Here is an 18788-nt window from a genome sequence, read left to right as displayed (position 1 = left end):
GCACAAAGGATATATTCATGAGTAAAAGCAAATTTTGAACCAAGACATAGTTCAATGAATTTTGCAGGTACACTTTGCCAGAATTTTACCTTTAGAATTAAGATAGTAGGGATTTTAAATGCTTTATTTTTTTATTTTTTTGAAAATTAGAAGTAGATTTAGCATGTTGGCATTTAGTTTACACAATTTAACATATTTTCCTGATCAAAAAACACAGTGTAAATTCATGTGCAAGAAGCATCATTTTGCTCAAAAAATACAAATATAATTTTCGACTTTTGAAGTATCTTGACTGAATGAGTCAATCCATTCCATGTACAGTTTAAGATAATCTTTAATTTCTCAAATGAAAGACTTCAGCATTAGAAAGATAGCCAACATCAATATCAAGAATTTTTTACATGAACTTCCAAAACTCTCTGTGTCACAGAGGAAACTTTCCAAAGAATGTTCATTGTCAGGAGCAGTGACTGAATTTTGGGTCTTCAACTGTCCTGTGACTCTCTTAGGAACTATCTGTCTGAAGGCATCGATTTGAGACTGCCCAGTTGCTATGGTGATGCCCTCCCAATAGGGGGTTCTGTGCCTGGCCACTGAGCTATTCAGTTCTTGACCTTGGGGTTCAGACACCAGCTGCTCCAGGGTAAAAAGTTATGGGTACAAGCTGATAATCATAACCAGGCTGCTCAGACTCATGACCTTGGTTCTGCTTAATTTGAAGAAACTTTCTCACAACAAATCCTTTTGATGTTTGTATCTATATAATAAACATACTGAGCGTGTGGTGTGTCACTACATCCCTACCACAGGGTAGTCAATCACCAAGACACAGCTTTTTCTCTATTTTGTGTCTGTTTTGCTTCATTCCCTCACAGCACTGTCCAGGAACTGGGATTAATGGCCATGTAGGTCTAGTCAGTTCACTTCTGAATGATGTTGTGAAAAAAGGAGTGACCCTGACCAAGAGGCCTTATTGTATCGATGGCTGAAAGCTAACATTCTGCTGTCATTTAATTTTTTTTTTTTAATTTTTTATTGTTGGCTGTTCAAAACATTACATAGTTCTTGATATATCATATTTCACAATTTGATTCAAGTGGGTTATGAGCTCCCATTTTTACCCCATATACAGATTGCAGAATCACATCAGTTACACATCCATTGATTTACATATTGCCATACTAGTGTCTGTTGTATTCTGCTGCCTTTCCTATCCTCTACTATCCCCCCTCCCCTCCCCTCCCCTCCCCTCCCCTCTTCTCTCTCTGCTCCCTCTACTGACATTCGTTTGTCCCCCTTATATTATTTTTCCCCTTCCCCTCACTTCCTCTTGTATGTACTTTTGTATAACTCTGAGGGTCTCCTTCCATTTCCATGCATTTTCCCTTCTCTCTCCCTTTCCCTCCCACCTCTCATTCCTGTTTAATGTTAATCTTCTTCTCATGCTCTTCGACCCTACTCTGTTCTTAGTTACTCTCCTTATATCAAAGAAGACATTTGGCATTTGTTTTGTAGGGATTGGCTAGCTTCACTTAGCATAATCTGCTCTAATGCCATCCATTTCCCTGTAAATTCTATGATTTTGTCATTTTTTAATGCAGAGTAATACTCCATTGTGTATAAATGCCACATTTTTTTTATCCATTCATCCATTGAAGGGCATCTAGGTTGGTTCCACAGTCTAGCTATTGTGAATTGTGCTGCTATGAACATCGATGTAGCAGTGTCCCTGTAGCATGCTCTTTTTAGGTCTTTAGGGAATAGACCGAGAAGGGGAATAGCTGGGTCAAATGGTGGCTCCATTCCCAGCTTTCCAAGAAATCTCCATACTGCTTTCCAAATTGGCTGCACCAATTTGCAGTCCCACCAGCAATGTACAAGTGTACCCTTTTTCCCACATCCTCGCCAGCACTTGTTGTTGTTTGACTTCATAATGGCTGCCAATCTAACTGGAGTGAGATGGTATCTTAGGGTGGTTTTGATTTGCATTTCTCTGACTGCTAGAGATGGTGAGCAATGCCAATCAAAATCCCAACAGCATTTCTTGTAGAAATAGAGAAAGCAATCATTTAATTTTTAAAAAAAAATTATTTTTCAAGTAGAGTTTTGAGATTCTTATTGGAGAAAAGAAAGAAACAAAGAAAGAACATAGATGCAAATCCCTAAATGTCAGTACAAGTCTCTTATCACACAAAAATTAGGGGTTCTTGTGTGGGTATACAATTATTTACCAATTATTGAAAAAGTTAAACTGATTAGAAAATATGATACAATGTTTTTGCTACACGAACCACATTTTATTAAATTTGAATCATGAAAAATGGATTGAAGTACACAGGTATACAAGTGAGTTAAATGAAAGGAGAGTAAGTTATAAAAAAATCACAAGAAATGTGAGGCAAAATTTGATTAGTGAAGAAGATAGGAAAAGCTTCAGATAACCCTATGAATTAAAGCCCAACATATTACATTTCCTCCAAAAAAAGAGATCAAGTCTCTGTGAGGAGCTCTTCGATAATCGGAGATAACCAAAAGTCAATAGAGAAAAGGAAGACCTGTAGAAAGACCCAGTTAAGATCAGGTCATTTGCAAGGATAAGTCTGAAGCCTTCCAAAATAATTACATACTAAATTTAGCAAAAGGGATTCAAGAAAATAATATGTATAATACATACTTTTATCAATTTATCTTGAGAAAAAGAATTAATCAAGAGAAAACAGATTTCTAATGAATTACTGGGGGCATACGTTTTCTGATAACTTGAAAATGATTAAGGTAGTACATTGCTTAAAATTTATCTCAGAAAATTAAGAATAAAAAAAACGAAATATTAAGGCACAATGAAAATATTATAGGAATTGTTATTGCATAAAAGATAGTGTAGGAAATATAAATGAGGGTTGGTCATTTAGAGCATTTGTAGTTCCATTTAAATTAAAATATCAGTGGCCTTAGAAAGATAATTAAATATCAAATATCATCACCTCTACCTCTTCCATGGTGTTTAACTTAAGACAACATACTCAAACTTGCAGTGCCCAGTTATCTTTTTTATGAAGTGGGAATTAAAATGGTATCTAACTCTTTAAGTTAGATAAATTTATGATGCTTAAATGAGTTAATCTATATAAATTACTTTGAATAATTTGAGGCATGAGGGAAGATTTGAGAAATCATCATCATTATTGTTGTTATTCTAAATTGTTACTTTCTAACTGAGCAGAATCTAACAAGCTGGGGATTGACTCTGCTCCTTGTTATGCAGAGTCAGGATTAATTTAACAACTATTTGTTGTTTACCTGTGTTTTGTGAGACTATGCTAAATGCCAAGAAACTAACAGTGCATATTATAGAAAAGTCTTATTCTCTTCAGAGCAGTCTGACTGGGGACAGATGCAATTAAGTGAGTTGAAATGGAAAAAAAAGAAAAAACAAATGCCCCAGGAGAGTCAAGTGTGGATAAAAGTGCCTTAAGAATCAGATCTCTTCAAGCAGTAATTTCAGAGATTTGGCCCAGGATTTGTAAAGCTAAGAGAGCTTTCATTAAGAGGTTAGAAGCCTTAGTTACTGTTCTTTTCTTAATCCCATTAAGTCTAGGGAACATAATTTGAAAAACTGGCTCAAAGATAATGAATTATGATAGGAATTATGATAGGAAAGAAAAAGGTGTGATGGAGGAACCTAGTAGGAGCTAAGAAAGTGTCCTGGGAAGAGGGAATGGGGCATAGAAGATCTCAGAAAACCAATAAGGAAAGAATAAGGAAATTTATTATCTCCTAATAAATATTTTGTAGACTTATAATAGGAATATTGCATTAAAATGTCTCCTTGAAATCAATATCTACTACAAAGATACAAAGGTTGATTACAATATGAAAGGGCTTATACAGATAAACACTACAATAGGGTAACTGGCTGCCTTTGACAAGAACAGTAAAAAATGTTTTAAAAGGTAAAACAAAAATTGGAGAATGTGGGGCTGGGGATGTGGCTCAAGTGGTAACGCGTTTGCCTGGCATGCGCGGGCCACTGGGTTCAAGCTTCAGCGTCACATAAAATAAAATAAAGATGTTGTGTCCACCGAAAACTGAAAAATAAATATTAAAAAAAAATTCTCTCTCTCTCTCTCTCTGTCTAAAAAAATGGAGAATAAAGATTATAGTTATCATAATCATGCTTTATCCTATTTTTTTCTAACCTCAACATTATTAACATTATGATATGCCCGTGCTATAAAATTTGTTTTCTGACCTCACTTCCATTCCCACCACTTCTTATGCATCAAGCATTATGACTTATCTAACAAAATTTAATTTACAATATAACTGAAATCATTTTTTAGATAAGAAAGTATCATGGGTGGTCACAGTTTGAATAAATGACAGATAAAAGATGAATCAATTCATTAAACTCAAAGAATTGAGGTTTTAAAAATAAGCAAGTAGAAATTGAAAAGCCAGTATGTCTTGTTTTAGAGAAAGCCTTTTACCTTGACCAACACTGTCAGTAAACACATTTACTTCAAAGCAGACCATTTTTTCCTGTATTCCTTTTCTTGTATCCAATTTCATGAGAATGTTATACTAGTAAAACTCAAAGTCACCTAGAAGTTAATTTCATTATTAAAAGAAAATTCTCTAATGGGTCTATAGTCTATTTCAAATCCTATTCCCCCCATCTCTCCCACCCACCCCCCCCCAAAAAAAAAAAAAACTGACAAAAAACTAAATATTATGTGTCAATTTAGGAGCACTTAAGACATTATTGTTGAAGTCCATTCTGTTGGCCTTTAACCTCCTGGTGTTTGGATAATAATTTATTCATTAAACCATTAACTCCCTTTCCAGCAGGATTTGCCCATGAATTTTTAACGAGGACCCAATCCTTCAGAAGTCTTACCATCTTTTTCTTACTATTTCTTTTTCATGATGTTCACTCCTTCTTTCCCATGATCAAGTACCAGTTAACATCTAAGAGACAGTTCTTTGTACAACTTCCCAACCTAATGTGATTCTCATTATAAAGTTATTTTCTCCACATAGTTTCAGTTCTCTTGGAAGTTATAAAAATATTTCGACCTCTGTATATAATGGGACATAGGGCCATGTTTATTAATGTTTTACCTTCATTTTAGTTAAGGTGTTTTATGGTATTAGAGTAAAATATTCTTTTAACTATCATCTGTAATTCAATTTCTTTTTATGGTCAAATCCCCCAGTAGTTCCACAAGATGATCATTGTGAAATCAAAGACTAATCACCTGCCACTCTGGTGACCCACTGTCCTCTGCAGTGACTGCTTATTGCCTGATTTTATGGCCAAATGTTAGGATCTGCATTTAGGTGTTTGGTGTAGGGTCTAGTACACATTGTCACTTTCTTTATAATGTTTGTGATTGTTGTTAATTATCTGTATTTATGGTAATCCAGTTCCCAAATTGATAATTTGAAAGCTTAAATTTTAGCTGTAATTTTTATAATCTGAAGTCATATAAAATTAATAGTTGAAACACTGGTAAACATTAACAAAATGAGGTGTGTGCATAGGAATGTCTGTGTTCATGTATGTGTGTGTGTGTGTGTGTGTGTGTGTGTATAGAAAGTGAGAGTGAGAGTTTAATCTAGGTGTTAACCCTAGGGTCTTGGAAAAGTTCCCATGTGAGTAATTGAATTTTTATTAACTCACTTCCTCTTGAAGGTATTCTCATAATGAAGTACACAGTTCTGTGTTATTTCTAGATGTTTCAATTGTTGCTACATTTCTCCCTGCCTCCACATTTCATCAATAAATAAAGGTATAACAGGTAAATGAAATCATTTTGCTTTAATAAATGTGCTTTGAAATTCTCTCTTATTTTAGAACAGTGCAAAGGAAAAAAAGATGATAGCAATATAGGTATCACATTAGGAAATTAAGGTTTTGGGGGATTCTTATTGTTTTAAAAAACACTTTCATGTTATATTAGTGTCATCCTCTAAATTCTGTGTATGTTTTTTTCCAGAAAATAAAGAGCAAAAGGATTCACTCTTTTATAGGTGTCCCATTTAAGAATCTGTGAAAAGCAGCAGAAGAGATTTTTTTTTTAAATGTAGTATGAGATAGATATGGTTATTTGTTTTTTGTCCTCTGAATAATGGCTGGTGACAACACAGATGTTAAACACGAAATATTACAGGGATTAATTCATGGTGCTCTAGTTTGCATCCAAGGTCATGTGCAGTGCAAACAATAAGTTACAGCCAGGCAGGCTGTGGTGGCAATTAAGGACCACCTAGAGTGGGGGTGAAGCTGAAGGTGGCTTTGACCCCAGGAGGGCTGCACTCACTTCAGTGTACCTCCTTGGAACGCCTTCTTGTTCATATGAATTAAACAAAAGTGAATTTTTCTCCCCTTTAGGGAACAAACAAACCATGCATCAGATCCTGCAGCCTAAGCATTTCCTCCTTTAGAACTGCAACTGAATCTCTGCTAAACAGCAATTAGCATTTTAATAGTATTAATAACATTCGTGATTTTAACAATCTGAAGCCTTCTGCTCTTTATTGATGTCTTTTGTTGCAATTTCATCTAATAGTGTGCCCAGGGTAGCAAAACATAACCAATTAGAACATTTGCCAAATAGCAAGAAATCTGGATAGTTTCAGTGCTGCTCAACTAAACATAAAAATGTTCGTATGAAAATAACATTTCTATTGAACAAGACTAGAAGAGATACCAGAAGCACAAGATGGGCAGTCCCTTACCTTACTATTCTCTTTCAAAACTGAGATGAATTGATAAATTTTACAAAACTCATGTCCAGATTGAAAAATAAAAAATCAATGCTAGCATTCCCCTATGTAGTCCCTGAAAGCCTCAACTCTATACTGTTTACAGAAACTCTACACTGTTTACAGAAAGCCTGAGTACATAGAAAAGGGGTGTCTGAGTTTGATTTCAGGATTTACTACCTGTCTGGGAATGTTTCTTTTGTTGTTGTTGTTGTTGTTGTTTTTATTTTTGTACTTGGAATTGAATCCAGGGGCACTTAACCACTGAGCCACATCCCCATCCCTTTTTAATCTCTTCAAGTTGCTAAGGACCTCACTAAATTGCTGAGGTGGGGCTTAATGAAGGAACCTCTTGCCTCAGCCTCAGGAGCTGCTGGGATTACAGATATGCACCTCCATGCCCGGCTGGGAAGTTTTCTTTAGCCCTCTAATCTTGAGTAGATTTTCTGATTACTTATGATCATAATACCTTGCAATTTTCTTTCATTAATTTGGTGTTCCTACTTATGTAATAATAATAATAAAAAAATAACCAACCATATTGATTGCCTATAGTGGACCAGGCAATAAGTCATCAATTTGACATGATGCCTCTCTTTCAATCTTTGTAATACTCCTTTTGCTGTGGTCTATTATTATCTTTTTTTTATAGACATTAAAGCTTAGAGATATTACATGTCCAAAGTTTAAAAACAGCCAGGTAATGGTAGACCAAGTATTTAACCCAGAACCCCTGTCTTCTGGGTCTGTTCTTGAAGTTTTATCATCTTTGCATTTTCTTTTTGTTTCTTCGTTTTTTCCAATTCTTTTTGTTGTTGTTGTTTGTTTGGTTGGTTGGTTTTGGCAGGAGGAGTAATAATAGTTTTATTTTGTTTTTGTAAAACATATGCTTCAGTGACAGGGCTCTGAGATTTAACAGGGTAAAATTATTTCTTTGTACTTCACTACATGCTCTCTCTAAATTAGTGTGGTGCCTGGTACATACTAAGGACTGACTTTTTTTTTTGGATGAATAGATGAGTGTGAGTAGGTTCATCTAGCCAAATGAGATTGTCACGGGGCTTTTTTTAAAATCTAATAATAAAATAAAATAAATAAAGATATAGTTAAAAAAAGAAAAAGAAAATAGAGGATTAATGATTAATTTTGAAAACGAGGAATTTTCCAAATGATAGAATATATTCTTGAGTCCTTACACCCTTTGGTAACCATGTTTCTTAAATGTAACCATGGAAATCACCTTGAGATCATTTTGAACCACAAGTTTCAGAGTCCATAGAGCAAAGACTGTAATACTCCAGGGGTGAGACTTGATCATTTACATTTCTAACAAGTTCCCAGGTGATGCTACAATGTCTCACTTTAAGGAACACTGAGCTAGAGCCTATTGAAGCAGTTGTAGGGTCCAAAGTCAGATATCAAAGAAAGCCATGATCCTGCTTATGATTCCTGCCACCTGGTGCCTACGCCTCAGTAGAATAATCATCTGGGGCTAGAGAATGCCAATCAAGCAGTGTGATACTCTTGAACATGCCTCCTGAAAAGAAATGCAGAACAGTAGAAAAATTAATAAATAAATGAATACTTTTTTTTAAAAAAAAGCAACTAGCAACTCTGTCTTTAACATAGTATTTGGGTTGTGAATTCAAGCCTAGTATCTATCTCCTGGTCTTGTTGTTAATATACATTAAGCATGAAGCAAATATGTTTTTAATATTATCTTAGCACATGGCTATTTAATCTCTCTATTTAGTTTCCTAATCATGGTGGCTGTACTTGCCAAACTCTGATTCAGCCAACCATGCCCTATTCTCTGATTTACCAGGCTTTTGCTTATTTTTGTTTTTGTAAATTATATTATCAAGAATTTCAGGCAGAAATGACATTACAACCCATGGCTAAAGTATGTGTTGTATTTGAGTTGTATATTTTCTCAATAGACCATGATTCACAGTCTGCAGATTAAAATTAGAAGAAGAGCAGGCAAGAGTGTTATCACTCTGTGCTGATTCAATCTGTATAGGGGAGACAGTAGACTTTGTTCCCACAATGTCCTTAGCAAAATCATACTATAGCATTCATTTCTTAGCATTGACACTACTAATTTATCTGAATCCTCCACTCAACAGGAAACTCTGAAGGAAAATAAAAACCCCATGACTTATTTGTATCTCATGCATTAAAAGGGCTAAATGTTATTTAATGAATTGAACCCAACTCCTTCCTTGAAAATCAGTGTACATGCTAATATTTTACTATAAGATCTGAATACCTCTAAGTGAATAAGAAATAATGAATTCCCTTTTAGATTAAAAATTTCCCATGTTTTGGGTGAAAACTTAAATGACATACCACTTTTTAAAAATCTTGAAATATTAACAATAAATATGAAACCACAAATTTGTTATCCATTCAGCTTCTGACATATGCTTTCTTTTTTCTTTTTTGACCCACTAAGATCTCCTTAAGGATCTCTACACACACCTTGTTCTGTATGAAGTACTAGGAACTCTAAATTTTATATACTTTACAACCTGCTTGTGTAAACTAGGGAGCTCCTCAACTGTCACTTCTTATTAAGAATAAACCATCTCATGTGAGTGTAAGTACGTCTTCAATCACAAGTTAACATTTTTCTAAGAGGTCATTTAACTTGCTAAGTCACGTACAGCACATCAACAATTCTCTTTTTCCAGAGATTATTTTTTCACATTATAGAGCTATGACTCCATAACTATAACTGTTTAAAGCCAGATATCCAAGCCACCTCACTCAGGTCTGTCTGAAAATGAAGGGTGAAGTCAATTTCAAATGAGATTAAAGGCATCAAGAAAAATATTTCAGTGATTTTGATGTCCATGCCATGAATATTCAAAGAAATAATGAAAAATAACAGTAATGAAATTACTTTATTAAGTTAATGCAATGATTATGAAAAGAGTAAGACTGATAGTCTAAGCACTTGAAGTCTTCTTTTAAAACATCTGGAACATGTTGTAGCAGATAAATAAGTTTCAATTTTCTTTACAGGATATCTCCATCCTTTCAAGAATAAAGTGATTTGGACATAATATTGTTGCATATTAGGTAGGTATCACACAATGATTGGCAATAAATGTAGTAAATAGAGCTACAGATGTAGGCATGGTCTGAAGAAATCACCACCTGCATTCTGATTTTACCTTCACCTTCCCAAAGGTCACAAACATGAGTTAATTCAGTGTAGATTTGTGAACAATATGGAGTTTTAGCATCAATAACTTTGGACTGCTAGAAAAGAAATAAGTGGAAACCTTGGTAACACCTATCCAACAATCTGGGGAGATGAGAATGGAACACCTAAATCTATTCCAAGTTGCATATAGTAACACTAAAACCTAGGGGAAATGTTTAGAATTAGTCATTGAAAAAAATCTTATGCAACAAAGAGTATGATTCATCCAACAAAATTTAGTTTTATCAAAATATTAAGGGCTTGGTTATTATAAACGCTGTTCTTAAAAATTTGAATAATGGGCCTGAGGACATAGCTCAGTTGGTAGACTGCTTGCCTCGCATGCACAAGGCTCTGGGTTCAATCCCTAGCACCACAAAAAAAAAAAAAAAAAAAAATGAATGATGTTTCAGTAAAACCACTTAAACCTTATTTAAGGGACCCTTAGTATTGTATTTTTAGCCCCATACTCACAATGAGTTGGAGCTATACCAAAGATCTTGCCAACTTTCAGAATTGATGCTTAATTCTTTGTCTTGAATATACAACATTCACCACTGAGTGTTTTGGAGAGTAAGGTTATGTTAATTATAAATTGAGACCCTCTTGCTAAATTTTGCCATTTTTACTTGAGATTGCGCCTTTAATCTGCTTCTATAAAGAGTTGTACCTTATATTTCAAACAAATTATGCCATCAATAAAAGGAGAAAAAGAACCTTGCTACTTAAAAAAAAAAATATGTCCCATTTAGGAAGGTGAGGGGATTAAACCCAGTGCCTCACATATACTAAGATCATGCTCTACCCACATAACCTGGATGAAATGGCAAATCAAAGGGGAATAAGAAAGATGACACTCTGTTTAACACCTGTTAAGACTATTAAATTTTATGTCCTGTATTTACCATTCTGGATTATATGATTGTAAAATCAGTCAGGAGATAAGGCAATAATTTGGGGTTCGTTCTTTCTGCAAAAGATATGATTTCCTGTTGTTACTCTCTGTACTTTTCTTACAGTGAAAATTCATGTAGGACTTTTGATTTTGAGAGAACATCGAGGAACTTTGCATAACTTCTAATATTCTCTTGGTAAGGCAACCAGTGTGGTGGAGAGTCTTATTTTGGCTCTAATTGTTTGGTGTCAGTACAGAAACAGCTGTTAAATATTTTTAAAATCATCTTGTACCAGGACCATGGAAATTCGTAGACAGAATAAGGAAACCACAGTATTGTTCTTACCTGTAGTACTGTATTAAATAAATAAATAAATAAAGTTTAAAATATCCCTAGGGGTCTACACAGTGCATAGCCATAGCATCAACACGAAACAGGGAGATGGCTACTGCTCCTGCAAGGTCTGGGTGTTCTTCTTCATTAATCTCTAAAATGCACACATAATCATAGCATGTTTCAAGCTCAGACCACATGGCTAAAAAGCTAAAAAGTGAGAACATGGAGAACGGAAATGTCTTCCAATTTGTCCTCTTGGACAACACTACTGCATAGGTGATAATGACCTAGGCATGTAGAGGTATCCTTCACATACTTGCATCAATAATTTACTAGTTTTTGTCTTTAATAATGAGTTCAGTGGGACTCATATGGGTCAATTATATCATTTCAATTAATGAAAAACATCTTGAATAGACTGAAGCACTCATTTGATATGAGCTTTATCAAAGCTTAGGATTAGTATAATAAAATGGTTAGAGATTTTATTTACTTAACTCTTTAACTTTAGTTTTTTTTAATTTCAAGCAATGCAAAAACTGAAACTATTTAGCTCTCTGTAAAAAATTTGTATCTGTTTTTGCTCATTATACAAGTTTTAATGCAGTGGATAAATGAAACCTTTGTGAAATTCAACAATGCTCAGATTTCAATATATTAAGCAGTGTACTATGTAAATTCAAGAGTCAAATAAACATTTTCTGTAATTAATATGAAGGTTGTTTATATGAGATAATCATATTGAAATTGTGTTTGTCATTGAAAAGATAATGAAAAGAAATGTAAGCCATGTTTCAGGGGCATCATATAAATTTCTACTGATTCTGCTACATACTACTCAGATATTAGCAACTGACCAGGCAAACATTATTTCCTTTGCCTCATTTTAAAAATACAAATCATGTACTGAAGTATATTCACCGTTGTTTTACTTCAAACATAAGGAGTTAAAAATCCATTTATATCTATCTGTAACGTATAAATTCTAATCATCATTCTGCTACTCTTAGTCTTTTGGTTTCTCTGTTGATTTAGTGGGACTTTAAAAAAAATCATGCACATAGTGATAAGTAAATTAATTATTTATTGTTTAGAAGCAGCTTTGAATTATTATGAAACTTTTAGGCATTAAGACTTATTACTAAAATGTCATTCAATAAATAAATCCAAGCAATACAAACTGAATCACAATGGACTCAATTCTAAACTTTTTTTTTTTTAAATAAGAGAGACTGTTTTCCCATTATTTTGATCAGACTGTTGTTTTAATAATGGTTTCTTTTATTTGTCCTTATCTCATTTGAGCTTTGAAATAAGGGAATTTATTTTAAAAATGATTCATTTCTTTCAATTGCAGTCATATTATTTCTCAAGTTAGAAAAAAAAATGATGATAATATTCACATATAGATATAATCATTAGCAGACAATCTTGGTAATAATTTTGCCAATATGACAGCTAAAAATCCAAAGTTCCTTAAATCTGAATGAGTCTTTCTAACCCATGTTCTCCTATGGTGATTAAAGAGTAGAATTTTTAGAAGTAGGCAGATCACAGAAAGAAATATCAAAAGCCAAGGTTGATGTCAAATCAATGCCCAGGTTCAGTTGATTTTTGCTATATTTGGATTCAGCATTGATCTAATCTAGAAAGTGCTGTGCTCACTATGAACTCCAAACAATGTGCTTTTTATGTATTGATATGTCTGATAAAATATAGCAGAATATATCAAAATGTAGAATAAAAATCATCAAAATAAATATAAACAAAAATGTGTTTTCTTGAATATTTAGAAAAAAGGTAGAAAGTAACTTTTCTTACTATGTTATTTGTCTGTAATGCTTAACATTGAGGAATCTAACAATTAGCTTCTTTTAAAAATCAAGTCTTTCTTTTCCTCCTTAGCTCAAAATAGTATTCTTTTTGCCATAAGTTTATGTACCATTCCCATTGTAAAATAACAATATCATTAGTCAAAAACACATTAGCACATCTGACACACAAAACTTCACTGTTTAGGCTAGTCTACTTTAAACATCCTCCAAACACATTAAGCTACAATTGGGCAAAAGCACCTAACACAACATCTATTTTATAATGAAGTGTTTCATTTCTCATGTAATTCACTGAATACTGTACCGAAAGTGAAAAACAAAATGGTTGTATGGATTTACTCTTGCACCAGCCTAAAGTTGAAAATAATTAGTCAAACTATAGTAAGTGAGGAATATCTGTATTTTATTATCATTTCTATTACATTTTTGGACACCTGAGATGTTTCCACCCTTTAGTAGCAAAATCTAGTAGATGAGAAATATATTGATTTATTCTGGATTTCATTGCCAACTATCTCCTTATGATATTGAAAGTATTTCACCCAACCCCTCTCTCTCCTGCATACACAAATGTATATTGATTGGATTTTGATTCAACCATGTTGTCAGAGTTGGTTCTTAGTTCATGTGCAAGTATGAAAATTTCACACTTTCACAGTAAGGGTACTAAGAACAAAGATGAATCACCTATTATTCTTGTTACTTTGAAATGAAAAAAAATGCCTTGTAGTTTTTCTACTTCCTAATCTAAATAAAAATTCTGTGGGGACCTAGCTAGTCTTATATTTGACTATTTCTGTTACATGAATATATGTTTTTATAAATCATCAAAAGCAAAATGATGAAAATAATATGCACAGAGTTGGGAAATCCAGAATTTATAGCTAGTAACAATGCTTATTAAAACAAAACTAAAAATGGATAAACTTTTCAATAAATGACTTTTATCTACATTCTCTTCAATTTAATGCCATAAAATTTGATTTTGAATGTAAAATAAATCTTTTAATAAATGCATTAGTTGTAAAAATTTGCAGGCTATAAAATTCATATGTCAAAAATCCATGTTATAAAATGCATGTTAAGAAGCACTATTTTGATACATTTTATATTTTCCTGAAAAGGTCATTAAAATACATTCATTTTGTATCCTGGTTAACTAAAACTAAACTTTATATATTACTAAGCTTTTTATCACTGTAAGCACAATACCTGACAAGATCAACATGGAGGAGGAAAAGTTTATTTTGAGCTCACAGTGTTATATGTCTCAGTCTATAGTCAGCTGCCTCTATTGTTCTGGACCTTAGATGAGGCAGCAGAATATCATGGTAGAAGAGTATGGCAGAGGAAATCTGCTGGACTCATGACAGCCAAGAAGAAGAAATAGACTTTAAGAGAGAGAGAGAGAGAGAGAGAGAGAGAGAGAGAGAGCGCGTCAGACAAGTTATAGTTCTCTAGGATATGCCTTTAGTGACCTACTTCTTCTAGCCATGCCCTACCTGCCTATAGTTGTTACGAACTCTTAGTAAATTCACTTAAATTATTAGTCTCTCAGATGTATTAGTCCACTAATGAGGTCAGAGCCCTCATGGTCCAATCATTGCCTAAAAGCCCTCTTAACCTTGTTGCACTGGAGACCATGCTTTTAACACAGAAATTTTTGGAGGGACCACACTCAACCTATAACATTTGCCTTAGTCCCTAAAGCTCATGTACATCTCATGATGCAAAAGCATTCTGTCCATTTTTAAGAATCCCCATAATCTTAATAGTTTTAGCATTGCTCCAAAATTTAAGTTTAAAGTTTTCCTGAGTCTCTGTAAAAATTAAAATCAAGTTATATATAGCCAATATACATTGTCACAGAGTAAACATTCCCATTCAGGATGAAAAAAAATAGGAATATAGGAAGAAGAGATGGAACCAAAGCAAGACTGAAAACCAGTGGGACAAACAGAATCTCTCACAAATTTGTTTTTTTAAAGTATTGATGAAGGACACATCTTCTTGATCCTTGTAGTGTGGAGGAGAAGGTCTTGCATGGCAAATCCACTCCAACATTTCAATCTCTCTGAGCCTGTGAATACCACTATCAACAGTAAATGAAGTTATGACAGGCATTTCCAGTTAATTCACAGTAGGCCATCTTTTGGTCTATATGTCAGCCGGCCAACCAAATAAACTAGTAGTATCTTTTCTTAACACTGCCAGGTATTACATTAAATCTAGAATCTCTGCTTAATGGACCCGTAATAATTCCTTCAGCATGATCTAATATTATCTTCTTTCCACCATTATCTTCTAGCCTTAAAATCTATTTCCAGATATATTCCCCAGACCTCTGGTTCATGTATTTGAAAACTCAAGAAATTCCTTTGGAGTGTAGCATATCTCCTTGTGGATCACGCTGTGTACTTCACCTCTAGGGGATTGCTTAGACTAGTTATAGGCCTAGAGGTGAAAGTGGGTGATGAGGATGTGTGGCAAAGAGTATCATACTTGTCTTTCTTGGCAAATGCATCATGGAAGGTCATTATTGTTTTCATAGGTAATACAGGATTAGTTAACTCAGGGAGAGGTGTAGAGGTCAATACCTCAAAGGGTATGGGTAGCAATGCTTTTGCCACTAAGGGTGGGAAGGCCACCTCCAATGACAAAATAAGCTCAACAGAATGTAGGAGCTCAATGTCTTCAATCTCTTCAGAGACTTCTCATGTATCTTCATCCCAATTTATATAATCTTCTCCTTTTTAAAATAGTGTTTTCCATTAACTGTAGACAGCCTTTGATTTTAGTTAAACTTGTGCTGCAATTCATCCAATTATGGGACAAGGGCTTAAGTTTGGTTTCCTACAACTTCAGCCCTATAACTTCAGTAAAGAATATTCTCCTTCAGAGCACACCAAGGAGACTTTAGACTGGCTATGTGCATCTGGAGCTGAGAAACTGAATCTCTGAGTTCATCCTTCTCAAATATTTCTTTGTCTAGTGAAGCTATAAGCAACTAGTCAACATCATTACATTCTTTAATTTTCAAGAAATGTTCAAAAATATCATATATAGTGTCACAAAACTCCTTGCCTCTTACAAATGGCTAATTAAGAACATGAAGTGCATTCACATTGTGTATTTCTTTAAAAGGATCACATCATGAATTTTCAGTGACCTCAATATTACCAGAAGAAGAGACTTTAGGAAATCTAGGTCTATACAATTTAGAGAGCTAACTCCAGAAATCCAAAGCAAACTAAAAAATTAATCCTTGCAATTCTGTTTCTCTAGAACCACTCTAGACACGAACATCTGTGTTAGTCAGGATTATCTAGAGGAACAGAACCAATAGAATATGGGTAGTATAATTTAAAAAGTGTATTGATTAGATTGGCATACACAGTCAGAAGCTGGATAGTACCACAGTATTCATCTACTTACTAGAGAACTGGAGAAACCAGTCACTGTTCAGTCCAAAAAGCTAGAGCTTCAGAACTAGAAGGACCCATGGTACAGCCCTAGTCTGAAACTAAAGGTCTGGGAACTCTCTAGAAAACCTCTGGTCAGAGTCCAGAGTCTGGAAGAACAATGGAATTGGAGAACATTGTACTCAGGTGTTAGCAGCAGCAATGGAAGCACCCACTGAAGAATTTAATTTGTGTCTGCCATACTTCTTCCTTCTTCTCCTCTTGTTCCATCTGGCCTCCCAGCCTATTGGAGAGTGTTGCCCACATTTAGAGCAGATCTGCCCTTAGGTTGCTATTCCACATGCTGATCATCCAGGAAAGCATCTGTTCAGACACACCCAGAAGTCTAGGCATCTCTCAACCCAGTCAAGTTGACAAACCAGATTAGCAATCACACTTTATCACAATTAGCCTTACTTTTATGAACTATTGCGATTACTCTCTTTGTCTAAATGTAATAAGAGTAAAATCAGACAAATCTTAAATAGGTCTACAAGTCTACGAAACTATATATCTATATCTGTAAATATCTTTTCCAGTTCTATTTAATATAAATCTTTTGGTTACATAATGAGAATATCTTGTTTCCATAGCTGTGGCAGAAAGCTCCATCAATTTTGAAAACATTTTGATCCCTAATATAGTTTTATTCATTCTACAACAAACATAACTGTCTCATGGGTAATAATTAGTAGTAGATGAAGCTCAGTCTTTTTTTTTTTTGTACATTGTTTCCTCTTACAGTTACATTATCTAGGTGACAACATTTTAGGTATAATAAATTCATCACAGTCTAAAAACAACAAAAACAAAACCCCTGCCAGCTATTAAAGCTGATGCAACATCTTCTAGAAGGTAATTGAAAAACTTATAGCTCTACTAAAAAAAGGTATTAGTGTTGCCCTTGGTGTAATAAGTCTTACAACTCTGAGGCCTAGGAGCCCTGGGAGCGTGACCATTCTCTGAATGCCATATCAGAGCTCTGGGAGTAGTCTTCTTCCTGATGTGGTTTTGACAAAAGAAATTTTGCATTACATTCAAACAAGTGGCCTTTTCAAGAAGCAAAGTGATTAGTGTGATGAGTAGAAAAGGACATTCACATTCCCTGAGAGAACGGTGATGCATCCACATTAGAGTGTGTGATATTTGGAGAGTAGGTTATGAAAATCAGATCTTGTTGATTCAAGTAACTGGCAAAAGAGATATTGAGAGAGGAAAACAGAGCAGCCTACTCCATCATATTTTTATATACCTTTTAGCAGTACAATGAATGTGTTGTTCATGGAATTTATCAATAAAGCAGAAAATATATCAATATTTATCAAATATTATCAATAAATCAGAAAATTTATCAATATTTATCAATTATAAATATTTATCAAAATTTGTCTTGATAGATATGAATTAAATAAATACAAATTCAACTTTAATTAGGGAAATTAAACTCTCAGATTAAATAAACTGCAAGATTTCTTAAATTCCCATACTTTTGGTCAAGTATTCATAAATACGTGAAACAATGAGATAGTCTCTAATTGAATGTTTATTAATATGATAAAATATTGAAATGTGGAAAAATAAATGGGTTTAAATTTTAAAAATATTTCTTCATTTTTCCTCTGAGTGGATAACACCAACCATTTGTGGCTGAACCACTCTGTAATGGCAGATATATGCAAATCAAATCATTCTAATGCTTATAAAATAAGATGATCCTGATTAGAGAGATAATTAGAATTGTAGGTCATTTTCTACCATCATTTCATAGACTTTCCTTAAGCATATATGAAAAAAGAGGGGATTATCTATTTCTGCTTTATCATTCACTGGTCAACATTTGCTTTTTGCATTTCAGAAACTGATAACAAGATAGGAAATGAAGGTCATGTTTTTCCAAAGCATAACACTGATCAACTATTTAGACCAACATTGTTCCTGCCCATTTATGACTTATTATTGCCCTGAGCTATGTACTGCTGTCTTCCACTGCTGTATTTCTTGAAAATTTGACATAGAAATCTGTGACACAAACTGTCAACTTGGTGTGGAAAAAACTCAAGTTCTCTCATTAATATTAAACTTCCAGGGGGAAAATGTGTTGCTGAAACAAGCGTTTCTTTGAAGGATGAAGGAATTCATATATTACTATTGACATGATAATTGAAATCACATTCAGCAGAATGAATGATGAAGAAATTATACTCATGCATTCTAAAAGAAGGGACAAAGATGGATCAGAAGAAGGAAAGGCGGATTATCACAAAATATGCAAGGT

Source organism: Marmota monax, unplaced genomic scaffold, assembly GCF_021218885.2.
Source record: "Marmota monax isolate L192 unplaced genomic scaffold, Marmota_monax_Labrador192_F-V1.1 WCK01_AAM20220418_F8-fsc00046, whole genome shotgun sequence".
Classification (NCBI taxonomy): domain Eukaryota; kingdom Metazoa; phylum Chordata; class Mammalia; order Rodentia; family Sciuridae; genus Marmota; species Marmota monax.
The sequence above is the reverse complement of the archived record's forward strand: the minus strand, read 5'-3'. Positions refer to the sequence as shown.